General features: G+C 53.2%; 1 protein-coding gene across 1 annotated transcript in view; it reads left to right on the top strand.

Annotated features, from left to right (window-relative positions):
- LOC144949116 (uncharacterized) overlaps positions 1-16,009 on the top strand; it is a 73,739-nt gene that overhangs the window by 7,848 nt on the left and 49,882 nt on the right. Inside the window, exons 2-4 of the mRNA XM_078878970.1 lie at positions 1,005-1,162; positions 3,458-3,594; positions 13,885-14,076. The gene's annotated coding sequence lies outside the window, so the exon portion shown is untranslated. The remainder of the gene's footprint in view (positions 1-1,004; positions 1,163-3,457; positions 3,595-13,884; positions 14,077-16,009) is intronic.

Here is a 16,009-nt window from a genome sequence, read left to right as displayed (position 1 = left end):
AAATAACCGATTGAAGGCATCATTGTGGTGAACGCAAGCGGAGCCAAAAATACGCAGACTGCAACGCCTCTTTCCCAATATCCCTTCAAGGGAGACTGGATGTCGAGCCTCGGGTCGACTGTCTATTGATGCTTGTTGAATCACTGCCGCTGAAATGATGCGCTCGCAGAAGGCAGGGGGCGTGCGACTGATGTGATGTGTAAAGTAATAACGATGATTCATGTACGTAAAGAGGCAGATACGTAAATGTCGTGGCTTGGCTCTCTAACACACCGGTGTGCTGTACTAGTATACTACACTATACACTACACTATACACTATTATACACTACACTGTACACTACTATAGACTACACTATACACTATTATACACTACGCTATACACTACACTATACACTACACTACTATACACTACTATACACTACACTATACACTACACTACTTTACACTACACTATACACTACACTACTATACACTACACTATACACTACTATACACTACACTATACACTACACTACTATACACTACACTATACACTACACTACTATACACTGCACTACTATACACTACACTATACACTACACTACTATACACTACACTATACACTACTATACACTACACTATACACTACACTACTATACACTGCACTACTATACACTAAACTATACACTACACTATACACTAGTGCTGTACTAGTGACGAATTGGCCACGTTCTGTTTACGTGACAACCCTTACTCGTTGGCTGTGTCGGGTGGTGGTGGGTTTAACGACACATTTATACATTTACGCGATCTAACCCAAAAAAAAACCTCTGTTGGAAGGCAAATTTGTCTCTTTGAAATGTTCTGGGGGAAGACAAAGGCGACTGGGCACGGTGTCGACCACCCAGCCAGCCCACGCGTGCCATCCATCGCAGCTACAAAACAGCACTTGCCCCGACGGCCTGTCGAGGCTACACTGGAGAGGGGGGGGGTGTGAATCTTTGTCTTTGTGTGTACCAACAGCGCTCACGCCGTGTGCCGTGATGGGGGTGGTGCACGCCGAGTCACCGCGCGGTCGTTACCGCCTCTCGCTCGAGGACGCGTGGACGCTGTGCCGCGCTGCGGTCACAGAACTCGCCACCCTGGAGCAGCTGCGCAACGCGAACGCGCACGGATTTCAGGTGTGCAGGTCCGTGGCTCGCCCTTGAGGGTGTGTGTGTGCGTGTGTGTGTGCACGTGTGTGTGCGCGTGTGTGTGCGCGTGTGTGTGTGCACGTGTGTGTGCGCGTGTTTGTGTGCACGTGTGTGTGTGCGTGTGTGTGTGAGCGTTTGTGTGTGCGTGCGTGTGTGTGCGCGTGTGTGTGCGCGCGTGTGTACGCGTGTGTGTGAGCGTGTGTGTGTGCGTGTGGGGAGCGGTAGTGTAGCGGTTAGTGCGCTGCGCTATGAACCTAGCGACCCGGGTTCGATTCCTGCTCACGGCCAACACCAGTGACGATCATCTGAACCGGTCCTGGGCCTCCCCTAGGTCGACTCAGCCTGAAATGAGTACCTGGTGTGGTGTGTAAACATCGCCACTGGGGAGACAAAGGCGGTCGGGCGTGGTGCTGGCCACCCACCCCCTCGTGTACCGTTCCGGCCTTCATAGGTGCTCGCTAACAGCACTTGCCCCTACAGTCTGTTAAGGCTATACGGGGGACCTTTGTGTGCGTGTGTGAGCGTGTGTGTGAGCGTGTGTGTGTGCACGTGTGTGTGTGTGTGCACGTGTGTGTGTGTGTGCACGTGTGTGTGCAAGTGTGTGTGAGCGTGTGTGTGTGTCTAAAGCACAGCAAGTTGGCACAGTAGGGGGCATAGGTGGTCCATCAGCCAGTCATCTCGGTCACCTCAGTCAGTCGACCCGTGGCACCTGCTGGGTCTGCCCCGTGACCTCCTGCCAGCGGGCGTTCGACAGTTCACGTGGCCTCAAGGTGCACATAGCCTGGCACAAGCGTCGTGGTGACGTCACCGCCACTTAGTGGCGAATGGCGGTTGATGTTGTGTGTGCGTGCGTACGTGCGTTGAACCTGGCGACAATGGTTCCATTTCCTGCTCACGGCCAACACCAGTGACGATTATCTGAACCGGTCCCTAGGTCGACTCAGCCTCAAACGAGTACCTGGTGCGATGTGTAGTAAATATCGCCACGAGGGAGACAAAGGCGGCTGGGCGTGGTGTTTGGCCACCCATTCCCTCGTGTGCCGTGCCGCCCTTCATAGGTAGGTGCTCGTTAACAGCACTTGCCCCAACAGTTTGTTCAGACTACATGGGGGGATCTTTGTCTTTGTGTACGGTGCTCTGCGACACCCCAACTGAAAGCAGTGCAATTCTTATCAATAACAAATCATTAGCACTAATCATTCTTATTATTTTATTTCATAAAAAAAAAATCAACTGATGCATGATGTGTGATCATATGGTGTCCATGTCTACGCTACAAAACCTTGTACTGGCTTGCACATCAAGTCAAGGATCGAGCGCAAGATTGCTATCCTTTGACACCTCTCTGTCTCTCAACAATCTCTCGGCCATAGCTCTCCACCCTTCGCACTCCACCCTGCCCGCGGTAAACCGCTACACCCTACGGAGTTCATCATCGCACCATGTGCTGCTCATCGCACGATCTGCTGATGAACGCACCCACAGCCAAGCACTTTCCGTCCTGGCTGTTGCTGCCACGACCGGCAGCAGCCGTCTGGAACTTTCTCTCTCTCACACACACTGCTACACGCAAAAAAGACAAAGATCCCCCGTATAGCCTTAATAAACTGTAGGGGCAAGTGCTGTTAGCGAGCACCTATGAAGGCCGGAACGGTACACGAAGGGGTGGGTGGCCAGCACCACGCCCGACCGCCTTTGTCTCCCCAGTGGCGATGTTTACACACCACACCAGGTACTCATTTGAGGCTGAGTCAACCTAGGTGAGGCCCAGGACCGGTTCAGATATTCGTCACTGGTGTTGGCCGTGAGCGGGAATCGAACCCGGGTCGACGGGTTCATAGCGCAGCTTAGCGCTAACCGCTACACCACCGCTACCCACACACTGCTGCACACACACGCAGCAACAGCAGCAGCAGCAGTATCCAGCCACTATCATCCATCTTCCGGCCCTCACCTGTCCAGGCCCTCACCTGGTCTAGACTCTCACCTGGTCCAAGTTGTCACCTGGTCCAGGCGCTCATCTGGTTCAGTCTCTCTCCTGTTCAGGTTCTCACCTGATTTTAGTCTCTCACCTGTCCAGGCTTTGACCTGTTCAGGTTCCCACCTGTTCAGGCTTTCACCTGTTCAGGCTATCACCCATGTAGGCCAGCATGAGAGAAACGTTCAGCTCTGGCTCCACGCCTCTGAGTTTTTCGATGGAACAACGCATCCACTTGTTATGACGTGTATTGCTATGGTTGTTGTTGTTGTGGCTCTGTCGTATGCACCGGGTGTGGGCTGCAGGAGCGGCTGGGTGCAGGGTGGTGTGAGCGCCGTGCCGCGTGTGCGCCCGCTGCCCCAGTGTGCCCACAACCTCACGGGCGTCGTGCTCGACCCCATCTCCACGGCGCGCCTCGATGCGTTCTGCTACAACGCTTCAGGTGCCCCCCTCCCCCCCTACCACCGCCGTCACAACCACCACCAGCACCGCCACCATCACCAGCACCACCACCATCACCAGCACCACCACCGTCCACCAACACCAGCATAACCACCGCCGCCACCATGACCACCATCGGCACCACCACCGCGACCATTGCCACCACCACGACCACCACCAATACCACCACCACAACCACCACCACCACAAGCACCACTAATTCGGAGGGTTTCTTGCCCTTCGCCCCCAATGATTTCATCTTCTGTTCTGCCCCCCCCCCCCCCCAATGTGTGCAGACACTACTGACTCTATTGTATGTAGGGTGTGTAGGTATATATACCTACAAAAGAAATGTCTTTGTTGGGGGTGGGGGAGTGAAATTTATTTCGAATATTGTTAAAGCAACTTTTTACCCCCACATCTGGGGGGGGGGGGGGTTTCGCTTTCCATAACTCTTTGTTTCATGCCTTCTGAAAGGCATTTATCATTTAGTTGATGGAATGCCGGGCATTTATGATAGAGATAATAGATTTAAAATATATGATTTTTTTTTCATCACGCTTGCACAGCACGGCTGTGCCCAATGCCCAAAATGCCAAGCGGCCAGCAGTAAGCAGCACTTATTTGCTGCACGTCCTTCCGCCAGCAGTGGCATGAGCATAAAGCAATATCAGAGCTGCGCCTTTAGCCCCTCGGGGCAAATTTTCTTTCAAACGTGACACAGATAACTAATAGTCTTTGGTTCTTTCGGTAAAGTCACGTGGGTATAAAATAAAATGAATTAAATCACGACGTTTCGGGCGTAACACAAGCGCGTGTGTTTCCCTGCAGTCACGAAAACTTCAAATCTAGAGAACTAATACTTTCTTAATCCAAAAATGTTAAGAAGAATAGGCTTTACGCTTTCTGGCGATAAACACATGCGTTATAAGATTTCAACCATCAAATAGATACCTGTTTCAGAGATTCACTTGGATGTTAATCGAATATTGGGAGAAAGGTCCCGTAGATATAACTGCTCAACCCGACCGATTAATACTTTGCATTGCCTTTGTGCTGTTCATCTTTTGGCGTTCTCTGGTGTGACACTGGTGAGACTAGGCCATAAAGAAGGCTGTCTGGTGTGGGCCAATCAGTTACGAAGACAATGCATGTATTATCAGGTCATGTGTGTTTGCATGTATGTATGTGTAGTACCGTCGAATACAGGTCGACACCCGGGGTTGAGGCACACTGAGGTTTATTACAACAAACGTTGTGACATACACACTTGAGGGGGTATCGGCCCCCTCACCCGTCTATCTGAGGACACACCTCCTAGCTAACCCTAGCCTGCCTCAGAGTCCTCCTCTCGTGGACTAGGGGAGGCTATCTTGGCCCGACACTGGTCAGTCGGGCCCGGTACTCAGAGTCCAGACCAACACTGGCTCTGGCTCTGGCACCACGCCACTGGCTCGAGCCTGCGCGGTCCTGACAAGGACGGCGTAGCAGGGGGAGACTAGGGCTCTATCTCGGACGTCTTCCGTCTTCTCTTCTTAGCTAACCCAACTCTCCCTAGCCCCCCGATACATTCCCCTTTTATACATCCCCCTCCCTGAGGGGTGGGGCCCCGGGGGATCGTAACGTCCGAAGCGCGGACGTCGTAGAGGGCACCTGCCCGTGCACTGACGTAGCCCCGCCCACTGTGCTAGTTTCCCGTAGGATCCCATACATATCAGCTCGACACATATTTCCTCCGTAAGACCCCTACATCACCCCCCCCTGTACAGCTCGCAGCCGTCCCGGCTGCAACATCGACAATAAAAGTTTATTCAGCCCTCGATACCCCAGCGTGTGCCTCATTTTTTTCCAACAATAACGCAATGAGAAGAACAACAGGAAGAAAAAAATAACCCGACGAACCCCCCCCGCGAATAAATACGAAAACCGTAGGACGAGCGTATATACACGTGTTTCTTTACCTGGAGTCCCCCCCCCAGCCCCCCACAGAAGACGCACAACACACACAACACACACAACACACACAACACACACAACACACACAACACACACAACACACACCCAATAATCGTACAACGCAGCGCGGCACGTGCCGGGAACACAGCACGGACGCCCCACACCGTGAGCACAACATGCGAATGTACACCGGAAAGAGAAGCCACAAAAGACGTAAAAAAAAAAAAAAAATTTCTTCTCTTTTTTTTTTCACAAGAGTTTGCGCATTTTTGCGCGCGTCCTCGCCGCAGGCCCGTGACACGGGACAGGCGCGGCCGGCAGGTCGTCGGCCGGCAGGTCGTTGGCCGGCAGGTGTTCATCACAGAGCGAGTCTGTTGCCGGCGTCGCAAGACCCTCAGCATCACCTGCGGGGGTCGTCGGGCGTGAGCCCGTCACTCCCGGTGCGCCTGGGGGTGGGACAGCCGGCAGCACGTTAGGCGGGAGCAACGGAGAAGACCCCTCTGAGTCGGACGCCCCCCACACGCTTGGCCACGCGCGTGTGTAGTGGGATCTCGCACCGCAACGAAGGGTTTTAGCCTGGCAGGGTGTACAAACCACCGGCGCCTCCCCCATTGAATGCGCACGCACTGAGGTCTCAGGACCTCAACCACCTCGACGGGACCCCGCCACGGTCGCAGCAGTTTAGAGGACGCGAGCGGTACCTGGGGACAGTGCAACCATGCCCTGTCCCCCGGCTTCCACTGTATTACATGCGCGCGACCCATTCTGAGGCGCTCATTAGCCCTCTGCCGCCTGGCAGAATTCTGCATGGCAGCATCCCGAGCCTCCGTTAATTTTTGCAGGTTGAATTTAACATGTTCGGCCAATTGAGTTTTTCCTTGCGGCGCCGGGATCTGCAGTTGGGCCTGAACAGGTGGCTCCGGTTCGCGGCCATACATAAGGAAAAAGGGGGAAAATCCCGTCGCAGCATGGGGGGCCAACCGGTATGCTGACAGGACCCCCTGAATTTTCAAATCCCAATCCGTCTGTGAGTCAGAAACGTGCTGCGACAGCATCGACGTGATGGTACGATGCAACCGCTCGACCATCCCGTCGGTTTGTGGGTGATATGGAGAGGTGCGAATCTTTTTAGTGCCAAGGATGTCACAGACCTGTTTGAGCAATTTGCTTGAAAAATTTTTACCCTGGTCGGTCAGCAGCCTCTCGGGAGCACCTTTGTCAAGGACGTATCCCTGGACAAAGGCCTCCACGATGGCTGCCGCCGACTGGTTGGCCAGGGGCCAGGCCATAGGCCAGCGCGTGAAATATTCAACCCCGGTTAGCAAATACCTATTTCCCCTAGGGGTGGCGGGGAACGGTCCTAGAATGTCCAGCGCGACGAGTTCGTTCACCCGGGAAACCCTGATAGATTGCAGGGGCGGGTTCGACTCCTTCGCTGGTGGTGTGCGCTGCGCACATCTAGGGCACGATCCTAATAGATCCCCGACATCCCTTGTCATGCCCGGCCAAAAGAAATCAAGTTGGAGCAAGGCCAGGGTCTTTTGGGTACCCAGGTGGAGGAGGCGCTCGTGAGCGGCCCACACCACCCTACCCCGTAACCCCGAAGGGACCACCAGCCGGTGGCGATGGGATTTCCCGTCCCAATGCATTAACAACCCACCGAGCATTTCCCATGCGTCGGCATCACCCCTCCCCCGCCCCCGGTCCCTGACGCGGCGGCGCAACGCAAGGAGGGAAGTATCTTCCATTTGCAACCGGCCCCATTCCGTAGCAGGCAACCCCAACAGGGAATCAGAACCCTGTTGTGCGATAGAATTTGTCATTGATGCTGCGTCATCAGCAGCCGCCAAGACCGGGACAGGCAATTCAGCAGGATGCCTGCACCGACCCGACCCCAGGAGGCATGCGCATTCGGGGGTGGTCGGCATGCGTGACAGGGCGTCCGCGTTGGTGTGGCGAACGCCCTTACGGTACGTGGTCTGAAAATCAAAATCCTGGAGAACCTCCAGCCATCGAGACAATTGTCCCGATGGTTGTTGGACTCGCAGGGCGTACTGTAGCGCTGCATGGTCTGTACGGACGGTGAAACACTGTCCGTACAGATACGGCCGGTACTGCTGGATGAAGTAGACAATTGCCAGCAGTTCCCGACGCGTGACACAATATCGTTGCTCCGCTGGAGACAACACTCGGCTACCGTACGCGACCACCCGTTCGACACCCTCGACCACCTGGGACAGCACGCCCCCAATACCTGTGTTGCTCGCGTCAGTATCGAGCACAAAGGGTTTTGAAAAATCGGGATAAATCAGGGGAGGGGCATTAACCAGAGCGTCCCGAAGTGAGCGGAACGCAGCCTCCTCCTCCTGTCCCCAATGGAAACGGACCCCCTTTGACGTCAAAGCGTGCAGGGGTTTAGCAATGGTGGCAAAGTCCGCGACAAAGCGTCGGTAGTATGACGCGAAACCAACAAAGCTCCTGACCTCTCCCACCGAGGTGGGAGTCGGCCAGGAGCTGACGCACTGCGTTTTGGCGGGATCGGTAGCAATACCCGAGCGCCCTACGATGTGCCCCAAATAACGTACCGATTCGCGCAACAAATGACACTTTTGGGGTTTAAATTTCAAATTAGCAGCCCGGATTTTGAGGAAAACGGCCCGCAACCTCTGGAGATGCTCGTCGAATGTTCTGCTAAAGACGATAACGTCGTCCAAATAGATTAAACACGAATCCCACTGCAATCCAGCCAAAACCAATTCCATCAATCGCTGGAAAGTCGCCGGCGCCGAGTGTAATCCCATCGGCAACCGGTTAAATTGGAAGAGACCATGTGGCGTACGGAATGCGGTTTTAGGCTTAGATTCATCGTCCAGAGGAAGCTGCCAGAATCCCGAAAGCAAATCCAATGTGGAGAAGAATCGCGCCCCCGCCAAGGCGTCGAGCGATTCATCAATACAGGGAAGCGGGTATGCGTCAGCAACGGAAATTTTGTTGAGGCAGCGAAAATCGACGCAAAACCGCAACGATCCATCCTGTTTCTTTACCAGAACAATCGGTGCTCCCCACGGGCTGGTAGAGGGAGTAATGATATCGGCGGCTAACATGTCATCAACAGCCGATTTGACATGGTCCTTCTCGGCGGGACTCAGCCAGAAGGGATTTTGGCGTATGGGCGCGCTGTCACCAGTATCAATATGGTGACGCAGCAAATGGGTGCAGCCCAGATCGAATTTGTTTTGACTAAACATATCGGCAAATTCGCGCAATAGTGTCCTAAGTTTTTGACGCTCTATATCCGACAGGTCCGTCGATCCCGCACAAAGCGCCTCAAGCCACCCTTCATCGGTGTCCGAATGTGGAGTCGGCAGAGTGGCAGCGTGCACGTGATTTGCGACAGACTCCTCACAGGGCACCGGCGTTGCGTGAGCAAGCACGGTCCCCTGGGGAATTACCACGGCCTGCGACCCCACATTGAGGACCGCGATGAAGGGGTCCCCGTCCCCCCTTACAATGGTCTGAGCGGGAATCAAATGCGGCCCGCTAACCCCAGCCCTAGATGGGCCGAGCAGGACACTCTGGTCCCCAACACCCTTAGCGAAGGGCCTACGAAGCTTCAGGGGTACCAACATTTGTGCCCCCGGCGGCACGCGAACCGTCTGAACTACAAACGCGGGTACCGTCGCGAGCGCCGAGCGATCCGTAGTAGGGGAAGGCAAAAACGCCATCCGCCGTCCCGACGGGAGTTCAATGCAACCCTGATTAATCATGATCCGAATCGGCATTTTGCCCAAGAAATCCGTCCCCAGCAGGCACGGAACCGCCAGCGAGGAGGACACAAAAATAGGGCCGGACAATTTAATATCACCGATCGAAATTTGCGCGCGAATCTGCCCCATGATACCCAGTGAGCCCCCGTTAGCAGCGTAGAATGGCACATTAACCGGTAGCAAGGGACGACTTTGGACAGGGAGAATGTTGTATATTAGTTCCGAAATGATGGTTGCCGACGCACCTGTATCGACGAGGATACGCACTTCGACCCCGTCAATATACCTTACTACGGCCGACGACCCCGACGGCGCAGCTAGAACGCGATGGGCCAACACGGACCACTGGGCGGGTTCGAATTCGGTCCCCATAGTGGTTCGTGTTGGCCCCATGGTGTGCAATGTTGGCCCCCCGTTCGTTGCGGTGTGTACATGTGTAACGGGTGTGTGCTTTGGCCAAGCATGTGGGGTGCCGCGACTCGCCGGGTCATGTCGGTGGAGCTTGGGAGGAGGAGGAGGAGGAGGGCCGGCGTCCCGGCGAGGCGTCGTCCCCCGCTGTCGAGGGGAACGGCACCCCAAGGCGACGTGGCCCCGGACGCCGCAGTTATAGCAGCGCGGGAGCGCAGGTGGTGAAGACGGGCGGTCGGAGCGGGTCGGGCCATCCCGGTCCGCCCGTGCTCCCATCCGTTGCTGCTGTCGGAAGTCGGCGGCGTAGACCTCCTCCGTCGGTGAGGTGACGGCAGCCACCGTACGGCCGGCAGCTGCCCTGCTGGCCTTCCTTCGCTGCGACAGGAGGTTGGCGTGGAGGAGCCGCGCCGCTTGGAGGGAACCCATCTCCACGTCCTCCTGCGCGACGATGGCGACGTCCAGGTCGTCCGCCAGCAGAAGGATCTTCTCGGTGACCATGGCGTCGACGCCTTGGTCATCCATACGAGGGAAGGCCGTCTTTGCGAGCGCCAGAAGGCTGGTACGGTAGGCGAGGGGCGACTCCTTCGCACCCCGCTGGCGGTCGTAGAATCGCTGCCTACACTCCGCCGAGGGTCCGTAAACCCCAGCCAGCAATTGCAGCGCCATCTGAAGAGTAGAGCGCTTGTCCCTCGATGCGGACGTAAGAGCGGCGAGGGCGTCGCCGTCAAGGAGCGCCGGTAGTGCGCAGAGGGCTTCGTCGTCTGACCACCCCGCCATCTCTTGATGCGCGAGGAAGCGCCGCTGAAATCCCCCCCAGTCGCCCTCCTCAGCCACAAACTCCTTCAGCGTGGGCAGCCTTTGGTGTAGTGCAGCGACCGCCGTGGAGGGCCGCACTTTGATGTCCCCGCGACTCGGCCGAGCGTCAGCACGAACGGCAGCTGTAATCGCCTGTCGCGCAGATAGTGACGCTCCGTCCGAAGGCGGTGACGCGGCAGCTCCAGCGGAGTCGATGTCGGACCCCAAGTTGAGGTTGGCCACGCCCTCGGCAGCTGCTGCGGCGATGGCGGGACTTTCAAAAGTGCCGTCGGTAGAAATGGCGGGAAGGTGCAACGGCCGTCGGCTGTCCTCGCCTCGCGGTGGTCCAGCAGCCCCCAGCCGAGTGATGGTCTCGAGTGTGGCGGCAGCAGCGTATAGCAGCTCCGCCAACCTCGCGTGCGCCAGCCGCAGCCCGTCGGACAGCAACTCCCCTTCCTCCCGATGCCCCGGTAAGGACGCATTCGGTCCCGGCTGCTCGTTGTCTCTGGTACCGCACTTCCCGCGGTGTCCTCCGCCTCCTGCACCCCGGCCCGAGCTGTTCGGCGCGTGTCTATGTTCGTTGTTGTTTACTTCTGACGCCAGATGTAGTACCGTCGAATACAGGTTGACACCCGGGGTTGAGGCACACTGAGGTTTATTACAACAAACGTTGTGACATACACACTTGAGGGGGTATCGGCCCCCTCACCCGTCTATCTGAGGACACACCTCCTAGCTAACCCTAGCCTGCCTCAGAGTCCTCCTCTCGTGGACTAGGGGAGGCTATCTTGGCCCGACACTGGTCAGTCGGGCCCGGTACTCAGAGTCCAGACCAACACTGGCTCTGGCTCTGGCACCACGCCACTGGCTCGAGCCTGCGCGGTCCTGACAAGGACGGCGTAGCAGGGGGAGACCAGGGCTCTATCTCGGACGTCTTCCGTCTTCTCTTCTTAGCTAACCCAACTCTCCCTATCCCCCCGATACATTCCCCTTTTATACATCCCCCTCCCTGAGGGGTGGGGCCCCAGGGGATCGTAATGTCCGAAGCGCGGACGTCGTAGAGGGCACCTGCCCGTGGACTGACGTAGCCCCGCCCACTGTGCTAGTTTCCCGTAGGATCCCATACATATCAGCTCGACACATATTTCCTCCGTAAGACCCCTACATATGTACGTGTGGTTAATTCAAACTTAATGCTTTGAAATAGGTATCTTTCGATTTTAAGCTTTCGTGACTGCAGGGATTCATCTTCTTGGCTCTTTCGGTAAAGTCACGTAGAAGGGAAATAATAAAATAATAGAAATAAAACATAATAAAATAATTATCACGACGTTTCGGCCACAACGCAAGCAGCCGTCCTCAGGTGAAGAACAGGTCTGCCAGAAAGACAGCGTCTGAATGGGCACCACCAGGCTTGGCAGCGTATATTTAAGCTGGGTTATCATCGTTTCTAGGTATCTGTTTGGTGTTTGAACATATGTTGTTGTATTGCCAGAAAGGGTAAAACCTATTCTTATTCTGATACTGGCAAAAGGGTCCAATGGATGCTCACATTTAGTTGTGACGTTAAAAGGACCAGTGACTTTGTTAAGTATTTCGCTTTATAGCATTACACAGCACAGTGCTGTAATGATTATCATGTTGTCTGGAATTGAAGTGGAACGGGTGCTGCAGCCTGCCCTGTCGCGGTGAGAAGGCGTCGGTGACCCGTGTGACCTTGTTAGGGGTCTCCGTGGCAACGGTGCATAAACAGACGCGACACACCTCACTTGCACATCCTGGAAATTTGTTTTGGGTAAAAAATGAATGAAAAGCCGGCCGTTGAACATCGAGCGAAGGGCAAAGCAGCTCATGCAAATCACAGCCTAGGGGTGGGGGGCGGAGCTCAAGATCGTGAGATACGAGTTCGAATCCTGATCAGTGTTTTTGACTCAGCAACTTGAATGAACGAATAATTGTTATCATCGTCATCATCATCATCATCAATGGCGTCATCACAATCATCAGCATCGACGTCATCATTGCTACCGTCAACATCATAATTGTCATTGTCGTCATCACCATCAATTCATCATCATTGCTCACTGTCATCATCGTGATCATCACTATCATCATCGTCATTATCATTATCATTGTCATCATCGTCATCATCGTTTCTATCATCGTCATTGTCATAATAATCATTCTCCTCTGCTGCCCCGACAGACCTGTTCTTCACCTGAGGACGGCTGCTTGCGTTGTGGCCGAAACGTCGTGAGAATTATTTTATGTTTTATTTTTATTATTTTATTATTTCCCTTCTACGTGACTTTGCCGAAAGAACCAAGAAGATGCCCCCACATAGTTTGGAACTCCCTGCCCCTCGACGGTCCATGATGTCCACTCCTAGCCGCCGTCCACGCCCAGTCTCGGAACTTATTTCTTCCTCTGCCTATGACCGACCGCTTCTCTCGACAAAATCAATATGCCCACTGTTTCTGTGCAGTGTCTTGAGACGCATGTGCAGCTAGACGCAGTGTAAAGCCACGTGGTGTACTATTTATTTTCTGTTGTCTCCGTATAACAAGAATAATAATAATAATGAAATCGTCACAAATCCCACCTCCGGTAATCTCGCCCAAATGTATGTAGAGCATATTCTTAGGTTTTTTCGGTAAAGTCACGTAGGTAAAAAACTTAAAATTCATAAAAGTAAAATAAAAATAAAATAAAATAAAAATCACGACGTTTCAGAGGCAACACAAGATTCCGTCTTCAGGTGGAACCGTCACAGCACGATAGCTGTATCCCTCTCACTTGATACAGCTATTGTGCTGTGACAATAGCTGTATCCCTCTTACTTGATACAGCTATTGTGCTGTGACGGTTCCACCTGAAGACGGAAGTTTGTGTTGCCTCCGAAACGTCGTGATTTTTATTTTATTTTTATTTTACTTTTATTAAAAACATTTTTTACCTACGTGACTTTACCGAAAAAACCTAAGAATATGAATCCTTGCAGTCACGAAAGGTTCAAATCTAGAATGAATGTAGAGCTTCTTTCGCACAGTACGTAGCCAACCGTGATAATCGGACATACGGGGGAAGGACAACAAACTAAACACAAAATACTTGTTATAAACAAACGAGTTTTAAATTGAGAAACGAGTTATCAATTTAGAGTAATTTGCAGCACTTGCCAAAACCAGTTACGCTGTACGTTCATCCCTTGTTCTGCATGGGAACTCAATCGGAGGTGCGGGAATCCTCTGGCAACCATTTGCTCGAACGGATACCCGCCACTTGCAGAGCGTGTCCGCGGCCCCGGGTTTTGGTTGTGTGATCGCGACGCTTCGTGCAAAGCTGGTCGTGTTTGCCTTTCGCAGAAACCCGGGTGAACTCCTGTGACCCTTCGTTGGGAACGCGATCTCCACCGCTGGTGAAGGGGACTTCGGCAAAACCCGGCACGGAGTCGACGGCGACGCCAGATCCTGGAGCGCGGACGACTGGCGCGATTCACATCGCCCACCGCTCTCCAATTGTCAACGGCCTCCCCACAAACTCACGAGCAGCGGCAGGTCAGTGGGCGGCGTCTGAAGGGTGGACATCTGTGAAAAATAGTTTTTATCGTTAATCGGATTCCTCCAGTATAAATATTCTGATTCTGGAGCACAGTCACTCGTGGCACAGGCTTTGAACCTCAGTGACGTGGCCAACATATTTCTCTTTGAAACAAAAAAATCACAATCTTCGTCATCATGTACATATGCATTTTTTACTTTCGCAATGTACGTGGCCAACCGTGCTAATCGGAGGTACAGGGAAAGGACAACAAACTAAACACAAAAATAAGTTCTAAAGAATTGAGTTTTAAATCTGGATGATTTAAAAGTTCCTCGTAAAGGTGTATTTGCTTCCTTTTTAATGTAGCTATGCATGGGATGAGACGCGGCTTATCACGTGGGATACATACTCTTAGGTTTTTTCGGTAAAGCCACATAGGTAAAAAATAAAATTAATAGAAGTAATAATATAAATAAAATAATAAATCACGACGTTTCGGAGGCAACACAAGTCTCCGTCATCAGGTGGGACCGTCACAGCTAAATTTACTGCATCAAGTGAAAAAACCTAAGAGTATGAATCCTTGCAGTCACGAAAGCTTCAAATCTAGAATCATCACGTGGGAATTTATAGCAGCCAAATACCCTAAATGCGTGATGTGGATTCTAAACGTGGAGGGAAAAACCGGTGGACCTGGAGAAAAATCCACGCGACCACGGAGAGAGAGACATGCAAACTCCAAGTATGCAGGTGTCAGGATCGAACCCTCGACCTCCTGTATATCAGGCTATGTAGTTAACATCTCTCCACCGTGGCACCCCCTTATAACATAGTTCGCGTGTAAAATTCCAAGATAATTTCTTGCAATTTTGTTGCACAACACAGACGAGTGTCAGACCGTATGACGATAAACCTGGGCTGTTGAACTTGCAGCGCGCGTTTCCATCACCACGTTTTCTATTCTGAACTTGGCATGAAACTCAGCGTCTCTCCGGAATTCCAGGGAGGCAGCAAGGGGCCGCAGACAGCATCCACTGCTCAGTAACACATCTGACTGGAGTTGACAGGCGGTGACGATGGTAATGATATTGGAGTGCACGGGTGTGCCCAGTTCGTGTCAGTGAGGATTTCCATCCTGGGTAGCAGAGGCTTAAAACTGGACAGAGGAATGTGTGGTGCGATTATTCTTTTTTGTTGTTCCGATATTTTAAGATGGAAAGAGTTGGGCTTTGGAGGCGGCCGAAACGTATTTAATTGCACGTCAAATCGAATCACCGGTGCATTTTGAAATAACACCGTGCTTACAGGGCGAAACCATGAAGGAAGGCGCTATTTGTTGTTGTTGTTATTGCAACAACATGACGTGGCCCGACAAAACCACAACCGGGAGATTCCAACAACAAGATACAACAGAAAATCCGCGAACATCCATTCCAGCACGGTGGAGCCATGCGGAAGTGGTGACACGAAAAGGAGTAGGGCCCCCTCTCCCCCACTGCTGCCCCAATCAAGTGGGGGCCAAGCGCGGGGGGGGGGGGCGGAGATGAAGATTTTAATGAGGAGGGTAGACGGAGGGGAGGGGGGTGAAGATTTTAATGAGGGGAGATGGGGGTGGGGCAAGGAATAACCAGCACACACTAAGGGAAGGTGAAGGCACTGTGATGGCAGAAATTTGCTCGGGAGCTGACGGCCGATGTCGTCAAGGAGGTCTGCCGACCACGATGAGAGGAGAGGCTACAGGACGGGGACCAGCAAGGGCGCTGTGTAGCGCAGGCGAGCATAGTTCTGTGGGGGGGGGGGGGGCGGGGGGGGGCGACGTTACCAAACACTCATTTCAATTATCTTCTTGGTTCTTTCGGTAATGTCACGTAGAAGGGAAATAATAAAATAATAAAAATAAAACATAATAAAATAATTCCCACGACGTTTCGGCCACAACGCAAGCAG

This window comes from Lampetra fluviatilis, chromosome 52 (assembly GCF_964198595.1).
Source record: "Lampetra fluviatilis chromosome 52, kcLamFluv1.1, whole genome shotgun sequence".
In the NCBI taxonomy this organism is placed as follows: Eukaryota; Metazoa; Chordata; class Hyperoartia; order Petromyzontiformes; family Petromyzontidae; genus Lampetra; species Lampetra fluviatilis.
The sequence above is the reverse complement of the archived record's forward strand: the minus strand, read 5'-3'. Positions and strand labels throughout refer to the sequence as shown.